This window comes from Centroberyx gerrardi, chromosome 4, assembly GCF_048128805.1.
Source record: "Centroberyx gerrardi isolate f3 chromosome 4, fCenGer3.hap1.cur.20231027, whole genome shotgun sequence".
Classification (NCBI taxonomy): domain Eukaryota; kingdom Metazoa; phylum Chordata; class Actinopteri; order Beryciformes; family Berycidae; genus Centroberyx; species Centroberyx gerrardi.
Window position 1 is genome coordinate 29,607,303 of NC_136000.1, and position 14,533 is coordinate 29,621,835.

Genomic DNA, 14,533 nt, shown 5'->3' on the forward strand with positions numbered 1-14,533 from the left:
CGTTTTTAGAATTATATGGTAGCTGGAGTGAGTCGTGATACACTGTTCTCAGCTCTTGGTGTAATTGTTTCTTGATACAATTCGGTTTCTGATCTGCTGAGCAAGCTGTCTGAAGGTAGCACAGTTAGGCGTTCCTGTAGTCTAAGTATTGATATAATTCGACTTCTGACCTGTTATATACTATATAGGCTACTGTATTAACTGTAAATTGTAAGTAAGTAGGTAAGCCAGTAAGTAAGTTTTACTTCATAGCACTTTTGAAAACAAGAAGTTACAAAGTGCTTCATGGAGAAAAGCAGCCAATACCACCAGGCTTCACTCTGTTGTAGCGGGGCACTGTTATTGTATTTCATTTTGCCATTTTTGTTTTAGTGCTTCTATATTTTTATGAAAGGATCGTTGAATATTAGTTGTTATTGGTAAGTGATCGGCTGTCTCTCTGTTCCCTCCTATGTGCCGGTGAGTCACGTGACCCAGCGGACCTGAGCATCTGTGGCTGCTCGGCAATCAAGGGAAGTCCATTCGGCGTCTTTTTAAAAAGGGGCTCCAGACTTGAAGAGGGAAGCTGTTCCAGAGCGAGCGAGGCTTGGCTACTTCTGTGCGGTATCGTATGCTAGTGGGGAAAGTAAAATTGATGGCATTGGTCCAGTGTTAATTTCGTTGACGAATAATTTTCGTCATAGTTTTCGTCAACGACATTTTTTCATTGACGAAAACGAGACAATAACTAAATAAAAAATAATTTATGATAACAAAAACTATGACGAAATGTATTGACACTTTCGTCAACGAATAAAAACGAGACGAAAATGTTAGGGAGAGATGAGTTGGGAAGAGATCCAAACAGAAGTAGTCTCTTTGTAGGTCTCTCTCTCTCTCTCTCTCTCTCTCTCTCTCTCTCTCTCTCTCTCTCTCTCTCTCTCTCTCTCTGTCTCTCGCTCGCTCGCTCTCCCTGTGTCGTGCACTCTCTCTCTCTGTGTCTCCCGCTCTCTCTCCCTCTCTCTCTCTCTCTCGCTTGCTCTCTCGCTCTCTCACCAGACCCGTCTGCCTACCATTGCACATGCGGGCGTGAGGGATAGCTATATATAGCTGCTAGTCAGTATCTACTGAGTGGACTGATAACGTTAATATTAACTTTTTAACTCTGACTCTGAATGTTTGTTCCCTCAATCCAGATTAATATTGAAAAATATTTTGAAAGAAGGAAAAGGACTCGTCCTGAGGAGGAACAGGACAGTCTGGACCAGAGGAGCTGCTAAGCAGTAAAACAGAGCAGATAATAATGTCAAAGACTAGTAATGTAACGATGTAAAGATACAGGTGAAACTGACAGCACAGAAAGATGTAGCAGGGCAGAGGGGCAGAAAAGCAGATTTCTCTGTAAAAGGAGTCTCATTTCTATTCTTCTGTAGGGACAAAAGCATATAGCCTATGTTATATTTTTAAGTTATGTTATCTTTGACACAAAGTACTACTTGAAAGGGAGCACTTTAGATATATACAGTTTAGTTATTTGTTTGACAAATGGAACTATTTAAAATGGAGTACATTAGATAATTTTTCTGTCATCCAGGTAATGGGATCCTTTATTGATAATGGCCTATTGACAATATAAGAGAATACAAGAATAAAAAGACCTGATGAACGAGCATAAACTGTTCAGAAATGTCTTTGCCACAGCCAGCGTTTGGGAGAAAGAGAAGAACAGTCATATGGATAAATGTAGAGCAATCTGTGTATAGGCTATATACAGAAAATTAATTGGAAATTCAAGAGAAACGTTTAAATAATGCATTACACTTTAACTAAACCTGTTAGTTTTCATCAACTAAATTTACTGTAGATTTAGTCGACTAAAATCTTATAATATTTGGTCGACTAAAACTAGACTAAAACTAAAACAATTCAGATGGCTAAAATACGAATAAAACTAAATGGCATTTTAGTCAAAAGACTGACTAAAACTAAATCAAAATTTGCTGTCAAAATTAACACTGCATTGGTCTCGTATTTTGGCGGTATTGTAGACCTATTGATCACCTGGTGTGTAAACTGAAGCAAAATTGACTGTTCTTCCTTATATGAAGCCTCCTGGCTCAGTCTGAAGCAGACTTATCTTTTGCGTGCACGCAATCTTCCCTTGTATTGGGGCTCCTGGTTTTTATGTGCTTGTATGCTTGTAGTGCAGATTTTACGTACGGGGTAGCCTATGTATTTTCTATTTAAATAAAATTGTATTTTACCTTATCCACTTAGTGTCTGCCATCTATGTGTCCTTAATCACTGAGGTGCTCTACCCAAGCCTTATTAGATATCCACTTTGTTACACGCTACCCTAATCTTAATGACATTTATACAGATAGTAACCTATTCTGATAGATTTTCTTAAATTTTCTTTTTTGCTAACAAGTCTCGTCCATGTAGCCGATGCCCAATGCAGCCATGTCCCAGCAGCCATAGAACTCCATTGTATTAAAAAAACGATTAAAAACACGTCAACATGCCGTTGCTCTGGCAACATATTTCATCATCGCGATGCACCGGGCCGGCCGACTTTTTCCTCAAACAACTTAATAAGCCGACCGTAAACACATTTTACATCTCAGGAAAGTAGGTCCGTAGCACCGAAAATAGTCCCCGGTGTAATGAAGAATTTGTTCCCTTTTGATTTGGTAATAACTACAACAGCCTGACTTCTTGTGGTAACAGTTAGCGATTTTTAAAATTGAAACTATGTCTTTGTGAGCTGCATTTACAGGTTTTTAGCTTACAATTGGAGCCAATGACTTCCGGTTTGAAGGCTAAAAAGGGAACGTGTGAAGTCGGAAAGTAATGGGAGTAGAGCAAACGCATTGTTGATTTTGTTATTTTCATAGGACTTGTTGACGGTAAGAAATGCATTAAAAAACACCAGCCTTATCCTTTAAGAGACAGGAAGGGTTACTCTGGACTGTACCACATTTATACAGGTAGTAGCCTATTCTGATACATTTTTCTAACCGACAGGATGGGCTACTATAGTCTTTATCTAATTTATACAGGTAGTAGCCTATAGGCCTATCTCACATTTCTGGGTATGCAAACCAGATGTAGGAGTAAATCTTTTCCGGTTATCTTAACAGTCACCAGTACAATGGCAGAGACAAAGAGCAGCCAGTTTTGTAGTGTCCCCCTTTGTACTAATTCAAAGAAGAAACAGCCATATTTGTCATTTCATAGCTTTCCTTCAGATTTATTCCAACAAAAGTGATGGATTCGAGCTATAAGGAGAGACAAGGGGGCAAATTTCACCGTTAGGAGAGGCGGTAAGTACGTATGTTCACTGCACTTCAACGAGAGCGATGTACTTGTTCATGCTGAGTCTGGCCGCAAGTATCTTTGAGTCAGTCCCTTCCAGATTTGCATGGAATTACTGGGGGAAGACTAAAACACTAGAGACAGCCACATCGAGAGGGAGAGGCCATGTTGGCATTGGAGAGGAGATGGAAGATGAAGCAGAGCTTCTTGATGCAGCAGTTGCGATCCAGGATCACAACTACGATCGCCGTCCAGCCCCGGGTGAGTGTACTTGCTTGCTAACAACGTTAGCGTCTAACGCCAGCAAGCCATGCTAATTGTGTTAGCACCAGCCAGTAACACCAGGCTTCACTCTCCTCTCCACCAGCCAGTAACATCAGGCTGCACTTCACTCTCCTCGACATCAGCCAATACCACCAGGCTTCACCCTCCTCTCCATCAGTTTGAAAAAATAAAGAAAAATGACCTTGATTTTGATTGAAGGAGGAAACATGTCATCTTTTTTTGGGGAAAAGACATGTTTTTAGCCTTTATTTAACAGTGCACCTTTAGAAGTCAATAGTACCTTCTTAAAGCAGTTCACAGATGTTTTCAAGTATGTTACATTGGATGTTCCAAAATTACAGCCATTGGAATTTGTGCAATGTATTTGTTTAATGAAAATGATTAGAATCTCTCATATTTTGAAGTGATATCACTGTTATTTATATTTCAAATGAAATATATTTTAATATTGTAAATTTTACTAGATACTTGAGAATGCAAGCATGTTTCATTTTACATTGCATTAGAACTAGCCATACTAATGAACATAGTCACAACAGAAACCTAGAAATATTTTAATAGAATTTTTTTAAAGAATATTTATACATATATGTAGACTATACGTATATTCTAAGTTATATTACTATAATGTGTGTATGTATATATATATATATACACATATATATATACCGGTATATATAATATACACATAACTATATAATATACACAACTGTTATTTTCTCTCAGATTGTAACAGTTGGTCAGTTTGCAGAAATTAAGATTGTCCACAGGCTTATTGCAATAAGCCTACAAAATGCAGCTTTTTCCTCATTGGGGTTGCTCATACTTGATAGTTGACATACCTCACCGACTGGTAATTTAATGACCGACTGACGTTGTCATTAAACCGACCATCAGGGGATGTAATTACGTTGTATGCAGGTAATCTGAGGCGGGGGAGCGAAGGTAATAATGTTACCACCACAGAACGTAACGACAACGTCTTCAGATGGTCGTGAAATGACCAAAAAGTCTGACAAGATTACATCGCTGGTTCATCACGTGGTAGCTGGGGATATGCTGTTGCTCAAGTGTTCACACTATAACAATATCGACGCCGAATATTCAGATAAAAAATGGAGCATGATTACTTTACCTACGTGCTTTTATTTTACTCGCTCGCTAAAGTAAATAACGACATAGCTGAAGGATTTGGGCTCATGGATTGCCACAAAAGAGCTGGCAGATAATAATGCTCTTTTACAGCGCTTTCATGACATTATTGTGCTTGTTTATATGAGAGCTAATGGCCACCAAGTGAAGCTATTAATTTCTTTACCAGTAGGTGACTCTGAACACCACATCTACTGTGGATCAAAGAGTCAAGTCTCCTGTAGCCCATGTTGAGAGAAACACCTGTAACTTCACCGTGGCTGAACGGTTTCAACAGGCTACTGGAGGGAAGGGACACATGTTGTTACCTCCGGTCATACTAAAAACATAGGATGATAGCGCATTTAAGTCATTGGTCAAGACATGATGCTATTTTGTTAATTAGCTAGCAAAAGTTAGCGATTTAACTAGCTTCCAGGTCAGTAAACTGCCTTACCGCTAATTACAAGAGCTCTTTTGACCCCAACCAGTATGTCACGTTTCTTTTCAACATTTTTAGAGGAGGTGGTCTTTGTCAAATAGCGCCGGTGTGTTTTTATAGTTATAGTTGTAGTGTGAACACAGACATTCCATTTACTACTTATAACGATTGAAATCTTTTTATAGTTATAGTTATCTTTATAGTTATCGTTCTAGATGTGAATGGGCCTTTACTGTGAGATAAAGCCTCTTAAACACAGACTTTTTTAATAGCCTTTTTTATTTTACCAACACATTAGGCTATAATAGCGAATGGAAAATAATCACACAGTAATAAGTGCTTAAGATTGGCTATGGTTATCCATTGTTTATTTTCCAATGCTTTAGTTTAACTGTTAATGCTGACCTGGTCATGCTGAGTGAAGGCATGGCTTTCTTTTTATCATAACCTTTTCCACTTCAACATGGAGTATGATGAGTATCTAGTAGGCTTAAATCAAAATGAACATTAAATTAACATGGAAAGTGAGCATGACCGCATATTGTCTCCATGCATGCCGCTATTAAAATACAACAAGCGAAAATAAAATTGTTTCATTGTGTGCATAACTAGAACGTTCAAGAACCCGTGGGTGTATGCATTTGCTGATGCTACTTTCAGGTGTCAGTGGGCTGTAGTAGGCAACGTGTGCTGCTTCAATCCTCTCTCTCTTCCTCCCGCTCGCCTCTCTGTCTCTCTCGCTTGCTCGCTCTCCCATTTTCTGCTACTGGACTGCATTTTTTTTTCATGACAGTTTTGGGAAAGCTTGGCTTCCCGTAGCCTCTTAATAGCGCCGCCGATGGGAATATACTTAAGGCTCATTCACACCTAGAGCGATAACTATAAAGATAACTATAAGCATTCAACAATATTGTGTTCACACTACAACAATATTGTTTTATTTCCCCACCGATTATTACTTTTATTTTACTCGCTCTCTAAAGTAAATAAACAACACAGCTGAAGGATTTGGGTTCATGGATTGCTGGCAGCATCAAATGTTCTTTTACGGGAGCTGTCTTGACATTATTGTGCTTTGTTGAAAGCTAATTGTACTAATGGTCACCTAGTGAAGCTATTCATTTCTTTACCAGTAGGGGACTCTGAACACCATCTACTGTGGATCAAAGAGTCAAGTCTCCTGTAGTCCATGTTGAGAGCAACACCTGTAACTAACATGACTAAACGGTTTTCAGTACTGGAGAGGAAACACATATTACTCCCTCCCAGTCATAGGCATGAAAAATCTAGGATAACCTGACCTGCCCTCGGCAGATGAGGTTAGCCAACACATGATGCTGTTTTGTTAGAAGGCAAGGCAAGGCAAGTTTATTTATATAGCACATTTCATACACAATGGCAATTCAAAGTGCTTTACATAAATAAAATAAAAATAAAGACATAGATAAAAAAGACAGTGCAAGAAGATTAGAAACGTGAAAAGTGTATTAAAATCACATTTAAAAGACAATATAAAAGATAGAAATAAATAAATATTACAGTGCAGATGAGTGTTGCCCTAGATTTCTTAAAAACCCCAGGTGAACAGAAAAGTTTTAAGCCCTGATTTAAAAGATTGTAAAGTGGAGGCAGACCTCAGATTTTCTGGAAGTTTGTTCCAGGCATGAGGAGCATAAAAACTAAAAGCTGCTTCTCCATGCTTTGTTCTGACCCTGGGAACAGTAAGCAGACCAGCACCTGAAGACCTGAAGGAGATCAGAAATGTATTTTGGTCCCAAACCATTAAGTGCTTTATAAACATGCAACAGAATTTTAAACTCAATTCTTTGGCACACAGGAAGCCAATGCAGTGATCTCAGCACTGGAGTGACGTGGTCCATGTTCTTAGTCCTGGTTCGAACCCTGGCAGCAGCATTCTGGATGAGCTGCAGTTGTCTAATAGCTTTTTTAGAGGTACATGTAAAGACACTGTTACAGTAGTCAAGCCTACTAAAAATAAATGCATGAACAAGTTTTTCAAGGTCCTGCTTGGACATGAATTCTTTAATTCTTGCAATATTTTTAAGGTGATAGTAGGCAGATTTTGTAATTGTCTTGATGTGGCTGTTGAAGTTTAGGTCAGAGTCCATGACTCAGAGTTGTGGACTCGAGTCACATGACTTGGACTCGAGTCAGACTCGAGTCACAAATTTGATGACTTTAGACTCGACTTGACAAAATCAAAAAAGACTTGCAACTCGACTTGGACTTTAACACCAATGACTCGTGACTTCACTTGGACTTGAGCCTTTTGACTTGAAAAGACTTGATACCTTCCCCCAAACCCAAAGATTAAAAAGTATGTTATTTAAAAAGTGTGCCACGAATCAATTCATTTCCCTTCATTTCCTGAATCAACTAACGTTAACGTTATTCATTCCCAGCAAGTCGACACTTCATTTCCCAGATCCACTTTGTTTGAACCAATCTGACAGCATCCAATCAAGTTGCAGGAGAGAACCATGAAGAAGTAACGTTACGTTACGGAGCGCCAGTTAGAAAAAATGATACCAAAGATAATTTCGTTCGCATACAAAAACTACGCGGTGGTCAACCAAAAACGAACTGCAGTATGCAAAACATGCGGGTCGAAAATTACAGACGGAGATGCAACAACTTCCAACTTCGTTCGACATTTGAAGCTGCACAAAGAATGGTAAGTCGAGGCTAATATATTAACGTAATTAGCGAGCCAATGCTTAGCTAATGTTACAGCTATCCCCCCCCCCAAAACACAGGCTCCGTGTCGGCCATTGTACAGCAATGATCTGTTTAAACAGACGAGACTGTTGTGGGTTCCCTCCCCAACTCGTACTTTGATGTTCACCCGAAACGAGATGACAAATCGGCTTCTAAAAAAGCATTCATGATTTGTGTAAATTTAATATATTATTACTCTGTTGTTAAAATGGCATTACATTTGGTGAAGAGCGCATTATGCGTTTATGACTCGAAACTCAAAGTTTAGGACTTGGGACTTGACTTGGGACTTGTCAGTCTTGACTTGGGACTTGACTCGGGACTTGCCTGTCTTGACTTGGGACTTGACTTGGGACTTGAGTGCAAAGACTTGAGACTTACTTGTGACTTGCAAAACAATGACTTGGTCCCACCTCTGCCATGACTACACCAAGACTTCTGACTTGGTTTTTAGTCTCCAGTGAGAGGGATTCAAGGTGAGCAGTGACTTTAAGTCTCTCCTCTTATGCACCAAAAACAATTATTTCAGTTTTATCTTTATTTAGTTGCAGAAAATTGTGCACATCCAGTCATTGATTTGTTCAATGCACTTATTTAGTGAGTCTATTGGACCATAGTCATCTGTTGATAAAGCTATGTAGATCTGAGTGTCGTCTGCATAATTATGATAGGAAATACTGTTGTTTTGCATAATTTGAGCTAGTGGCATCATGTAGAGATTGAAAAGATAACTAGCAAATAGCCTATACCCTAGTTAGCGAGTTAACTAGCTTCCAGGTCAGTAAACACGCCTTACCGCTAATCCCAAGAGCTCTCCAGACCCTGACCGGTATGTCATGTTTCTTTTCAACAGTTTTAGAGGGCCAGGTTCCTCTGGACTTTATGGAATCAGTTCCTCAGCAAGCAACGGCATCACTGCAGAGAGCTACTGAATTCTACCTCCTCGTCCTTTGTAGAACTTTTAAAATGTTTTATCGTTGTCTCTACATCTCTACATCTCTACATCTGAGTTTGAACCAAAAATATAGTTATAGTTATCGTTTTGGATGTTTTTATAGAATAGTTGTAGTGGGAACACAGAATTCTATTTACAATGATTTAAATCTTTTTATAGTTATCTTTAGTTATCTTTCTAGTTGTCCACAGATAACCAACCTTACTGCATGGTTAAAAAGTAATTATAACATCCATAATGGTGCATATTACAGTATAATAGGCCTAGATATCATGGCAAAACTGTGACCAAGTGCACTATTAGTTCATTCAAATCGCAAATGGACATTATCATTTTAATGAGCGACACAGCCTGGCCCTGGCATTCTTCTACAGACCATGTAGTTGAGTTTAGCGGGGGTGGCTTCGGAAAATGTCTCGCCCCAGCAGCTGAAATCAAGGTTTTAATTGGTTCTGCCGTTCTGTTTGAAAATCTGTCTGTCCGTGCCTATAGGTCATTAGTCCATGCGCTTAGGAAGAGTGGAGATTTTTCACAAATAAAGTTAGCGTGAACTCAATAACTACTGGGGTATGCAGGTACTCAGATGCAGGTCTTTCTTGGCATTATATTAAAGTGAGTCTCATAACTTTGAATGAACTTGGCACTTGCCATACCTTAGGGAATGATGCCCTTGGATAACCCTGTACAATTATAATGTTCTATTTTGTAAACAAACAAACACTGCAGTGTGTAACACACTGATCGTTTAGTGTCACACTCTTAAGCTATATCTCACATATGAAATCCCATTGAGATACATTGATACAAGAGGTTACATGCAGGATGAGTGATGATATAAAGGGAGTATCTCAAAAATATCATAGAGAGTGTAGAATCAAAGGCTGTCTGTCAGTGCTTTTGCCTCATTTGCATCTGTGGATGAGAACTTAACAGCATTAAATGTGTGAAGAGCTCGCTGCGTTACACTGGAAGCCTATTGACTTTGTTCTGCAAATTACAGTAATCTCAAATGATGATCATGAGGAAATTTGTGGGGTTGCAAATGCATGCATGGAAGCAATCTAAGTAGGTCGCTGCTGAAGTGCTAAACCTTGGGTAATGTACATGTGAGAAAGCAGCTTCGATAAGATCTTGTCTTGTGAACATCATGGTGTCTCCATCACTCATAAGTAGTTTGGTCTGCACCACACAGATTTGCATAAAGAGGAACTGGTTTTTGGGAAACCAATAATACAGTCTGTTTGCGTGTGTGTGTGTGTGTGTGTGTGTGTGTGTGTGAACCCACGTTCACAGCTACTAGAACCAGAGAGCCTGTTACAGTTGTAACAATACAAGTACAATTGTTTACACACTAAAACTGGAACTTGGGACACAGTCACTAAAACCTGAAACTCATGTATCAAATCCCTAAACCAAGTCTGCAAACCTAAAAGCACATTTTCAGCTTTTCACTCAGTTTGCAATTCTCAGTCACACTTTTTGCAAAACACAACACACAGTAATGTGTAGTTTTCTCTTGTTCTCTACATTAGGCACAACATTCAAAAACTAAAATCACGTGTTCATTTGGAAGCACTGCCATCCCAAATGCTTAACTTCATTTACCAATTGGCAACATCCATTCATCACACATATAAACACTAATATCTGAATTGTTCACTCAGAAATCAGAGCTTTAGCACTATAAAAAAGGCCACAGGTGAGCTCTCTTGCTTTTGAGTACAATGGAAACCTATGTTGCAGTGAGAGCTAGAGGAAGAGGAGTGACAGTAAGAGGAGGAAGAGGAGGACGAGGACAAAGAAGAGCAAGGAGAAGAGTTTTCTCAGATGAGATCCGGGTCACTTTGGTTCACCATGTGGTCAACATGGGTTGATACAGTAGTATACTATAGTCCTACATATCAGTAGGCCTGTGCTACTCAGTGATGGATGGCCAATGTTACAGTAATGTGTCATTTCATATTGAAAAATAGAAATATTCTTGTACCATAACCAATCACATCAAGATCTTCTGCAGAACTGAGAGACGACCAGTCTGTGTGAACATGGCTTGTGATGCAGATGAGGTGCTGTCCAAAACAAATAGGAGGCAGGATGCAGCCTCATTTTTTTTTAAAATCCTTTTACAGTATTTTTTTTTCTTTTTTTCTGTTTTTCTCCTACTGCATTGTGTTTTCTATGTAAAGCACTTCACATATCCAACACATATTCAAGTGTTGAAATAGAGTATTTGTGATTGAAATAAAGTATTTTGGGCGTAACAATATTTGCGTATTTAGTCGGTTGTTAGAAAGATGTATTCATTTGATGGTTGTGTGTGTCATTTTATTGCAAAATTACATTTTGAAAAGAGATAAACTGGTTTTGAATGAAGTGTTTCATTTTGCCAGTGATTTGTGGAGTTTTGCATTTTGTGTTAGTGGTTTTGTGTTTTGTGTTTAGAGTTTTGAGAAAATGAGCCTTAGTTTCAGAAAATGTGTGTAAGCAATTGTGAAAAACTGTAATGCAACTTTAAACTGAGCAAAATACATTATATTATATTTAGACCTATTATAATTAGACCAAAATTAAATATTGTGAACTTCACATATGCAATGGAGATGATGGAGATGACGGAATTGCAACAACATTGACAGGTCTCTGGCGCCGATTATGGTGGCCTGTAGTTGACATAAATAAGCCACATTTTTACAATACAAGTAAAAGTAAGCTAGCTAATCACAGCTAGCTTTCCAACAGAAACATCTAGTGAAGAGGGATCAAAATGCTAAATACTGGAACAATACTGCTTTGCCATGTTCTGTTTTGGCTTGAGAACAAGCCCTTTTAGCCTTCATAGCTGAAATGTGTGCATTATTGAGCAGTTGAAAATACCAGTAGGTGGGAAAGAGGAGGGGGTGGGTGTCTTGAAACTCCAGTGGGTGGGGAGTTTTTTGTTCCGAAAGGTTTAGGCCAGAAAGTGAGAAAAAAGCGTTTTGAAAGCCAGAAATTTCAGCAGCTGGTGAAGTAATGGTTGAGTCATTGGTATTCATCAACATCAACAACCCTTTCAACCCCCACAGATATATTATGGTCATGTTGTGATATGGGGCAGTAAAAATCTACTTACAGGGGTTATGTTTTTGCGACATTCCGTCTGTTTGTTTCTTTGTCTGTTAGCAGGATCTCTCACAAAGTTATCAATGGATTTTTGGAAAGGAATGGATTAACTTGTCATACTGATTGGCCAAAGGGGGGCGTGGCAGTGGGTGAGACTTCTCACTAAAAGGTAGAACTTGCTAACGGCTTCATGTAATACCTCAAACCTTTATGTGCCTATCAGCAGACATAAGTAGAGGCACACCCTACATTATTGGCCCAATCAAACAACATGGGGGCGCTGGAGAGTCCATTTCTGGTTTAGACTAGCGCTGTCGAAGTGAACGTGTTAACGCATGCGATTAATTTAGGGTGGATAACGTGTTTCTATTTTTTGGGTTACCTGTTGCTCCTTTTTGGGCTTTCTAGGTACCCATGGTTGTGTAAACAAACTGAGTTGCTAGCGTCCCAAAGACTTCTATATAAAACAACCTACCAAGCCCTTCATTTTTGTGTGCGGCTTCCAAACGGCTGCTCAAAATGATGGCTCAAACTTTCACCCTTCCTCCTAGGCCTCAGTATCGTGTAGAAGACACCATCAAAGTTCCAGTAAAGTCTTTTCTTTTCCCAAAACGCAGTTCTTGGGAGCTAAAGCTAATGCTAGCTTGCAGTTGACGTTGATTGTACGCTGCTGCGCGCACAGTTCACGCAACCCTTCAGAATAAAAGTCCCTCGGCAACATACCAAAACCTGTGAACCTACCATGTGGGGTAAGAAGCTTGCCTGGGTCCAGACCTTTGAACCCGCCCACTCCACCGAGTTGACTGATTCTGGTCTGGCATCGTGACATGAAACAGCGGTTTCTCGGTTGAAAAATGATCGGTCCAATGAGCGCCGGGGGGGACTAATGATTAGCCAATCAGCACCACGGGCGGGACTAATGCCGTTGTCAAGCTGTTGTCAAGCGTTGTCAAGCTGTGCGCCGGAACCAAGGAGGAGTAATAACAACAATGGCGACCGCTATAGACAAGATAGACGCTGCTATCGAGGCTGTTCTAAATCGATTAAAAGTACCAATTACTTTGAAATCCGAACAGCACTCTGCTTTGAAGGCATTTAGAAGGAGAATAGGCATTTTAGAATTTAGAGAATTTAGGCATTTAGGGAGAATTACCCCGACATCTCGGAAATATTCGCTTAATGGCCTCTCTTTCACGTTTGGGCTGCTGAATAATAATTTTGAATTTGATACGACCCCCTTGATTAACAAATTTATTTTACATAGACGGCATGTCTTCTCGACATCGTACTTTGTTTTTACTTCGCTCTGTGTTGTCAAAGATGCTCTATACTTTCTGAACCATCTCTGGTGTCTGGTGTTGTCACGGCTACGCATCAGTGTCGACTTAAAATGACGTTAGATTCAGGCGGATACGTTGGTCTCTAGAGATTGGTTAGGGAAAATCGAATCCCCCTCCCCCACGGAAATCGGTTAGAGTGGAGGCAAAGTCAGACTGAAGATGGAAATGGAGTGTAACGAGTTGACAATTCTGTCTGATATCAGGCAAGTAAGAAGCGAGTGCTGAATGACAGTAAAGTTTATATTTTACTAATTTCTTAACCCGCAATGTATTGTGCGCACTCCTTCTCTCTGACTTATCACCTGAGAGCTAAACATGCGCAAAACAAGCGCCAGTCAGCAGAGTCAGCATCAGATTGTAAGAAGAATGAGGAAGTAACTCTATGCCCATAAATGAAACAAAAGCAAAAATTCAGTGTAATGTGTGGATTAATTGCAGAGGTATGTACTTTACTGAGTGCCATTGCACCTTTAATACTCACCAACCCTCTAACTGTAGTTAAAAACTGTGTCAGTTCACTGTCAAGTCTAACAACCACCATGGCAGTTATAGGGCTTTCTGATCTAGTTTTCTTTTGCTGTTGGGATGAATGACTTTGTGTAATTGTTGATTACCCAAAGTTGTTGTTCTACTCTGTAATCAACCTTATCGTTAGTAACAATGATGATGAAATGCATGCAGTTACATTCTCTGCAATCCTGTGATCATACAGAAAGAAAAACATTTTGTTGGCTAGCAAATATTCTCAGTGGTTACTGAACGGGCCAACCGGACACAGGCTCAGGGGCCCAAGAGCTCAGGGGGGCCCCTAAGCCAGAGCCTGATACATAATAATAATAAACTTTATTTGTGTAGCACCTTTCATACAAGAAATGCAGCTCAAAGTGCTTTACAACAGAGAAATGACATGCACCAAGTGCTTCACATAAAACTTGATAATGATAGTGAGAATAAGATAAAGAGGAGAATAGAATACATAAAATTCATCTTCACATGCAAATAGACATAGAATGAGCATAACATAAGATGGAAAATAAAACCCACTGAATAATAATAGTAAAAATATGAAGAATGCATAACATAAGATGGAAAATAAAACCCACTGTAAAATATTAATAAAAATAAAGTTACAGTACATAGGATGCATAAAATCAAGTAAAATACATTTTAAAAGAAGTGCAGCAGTGCATAAGTGCGAAGCAAAGTGAGAAAAAAAAAAAAAAGAGTTTAAGGCCTGTATCGGGA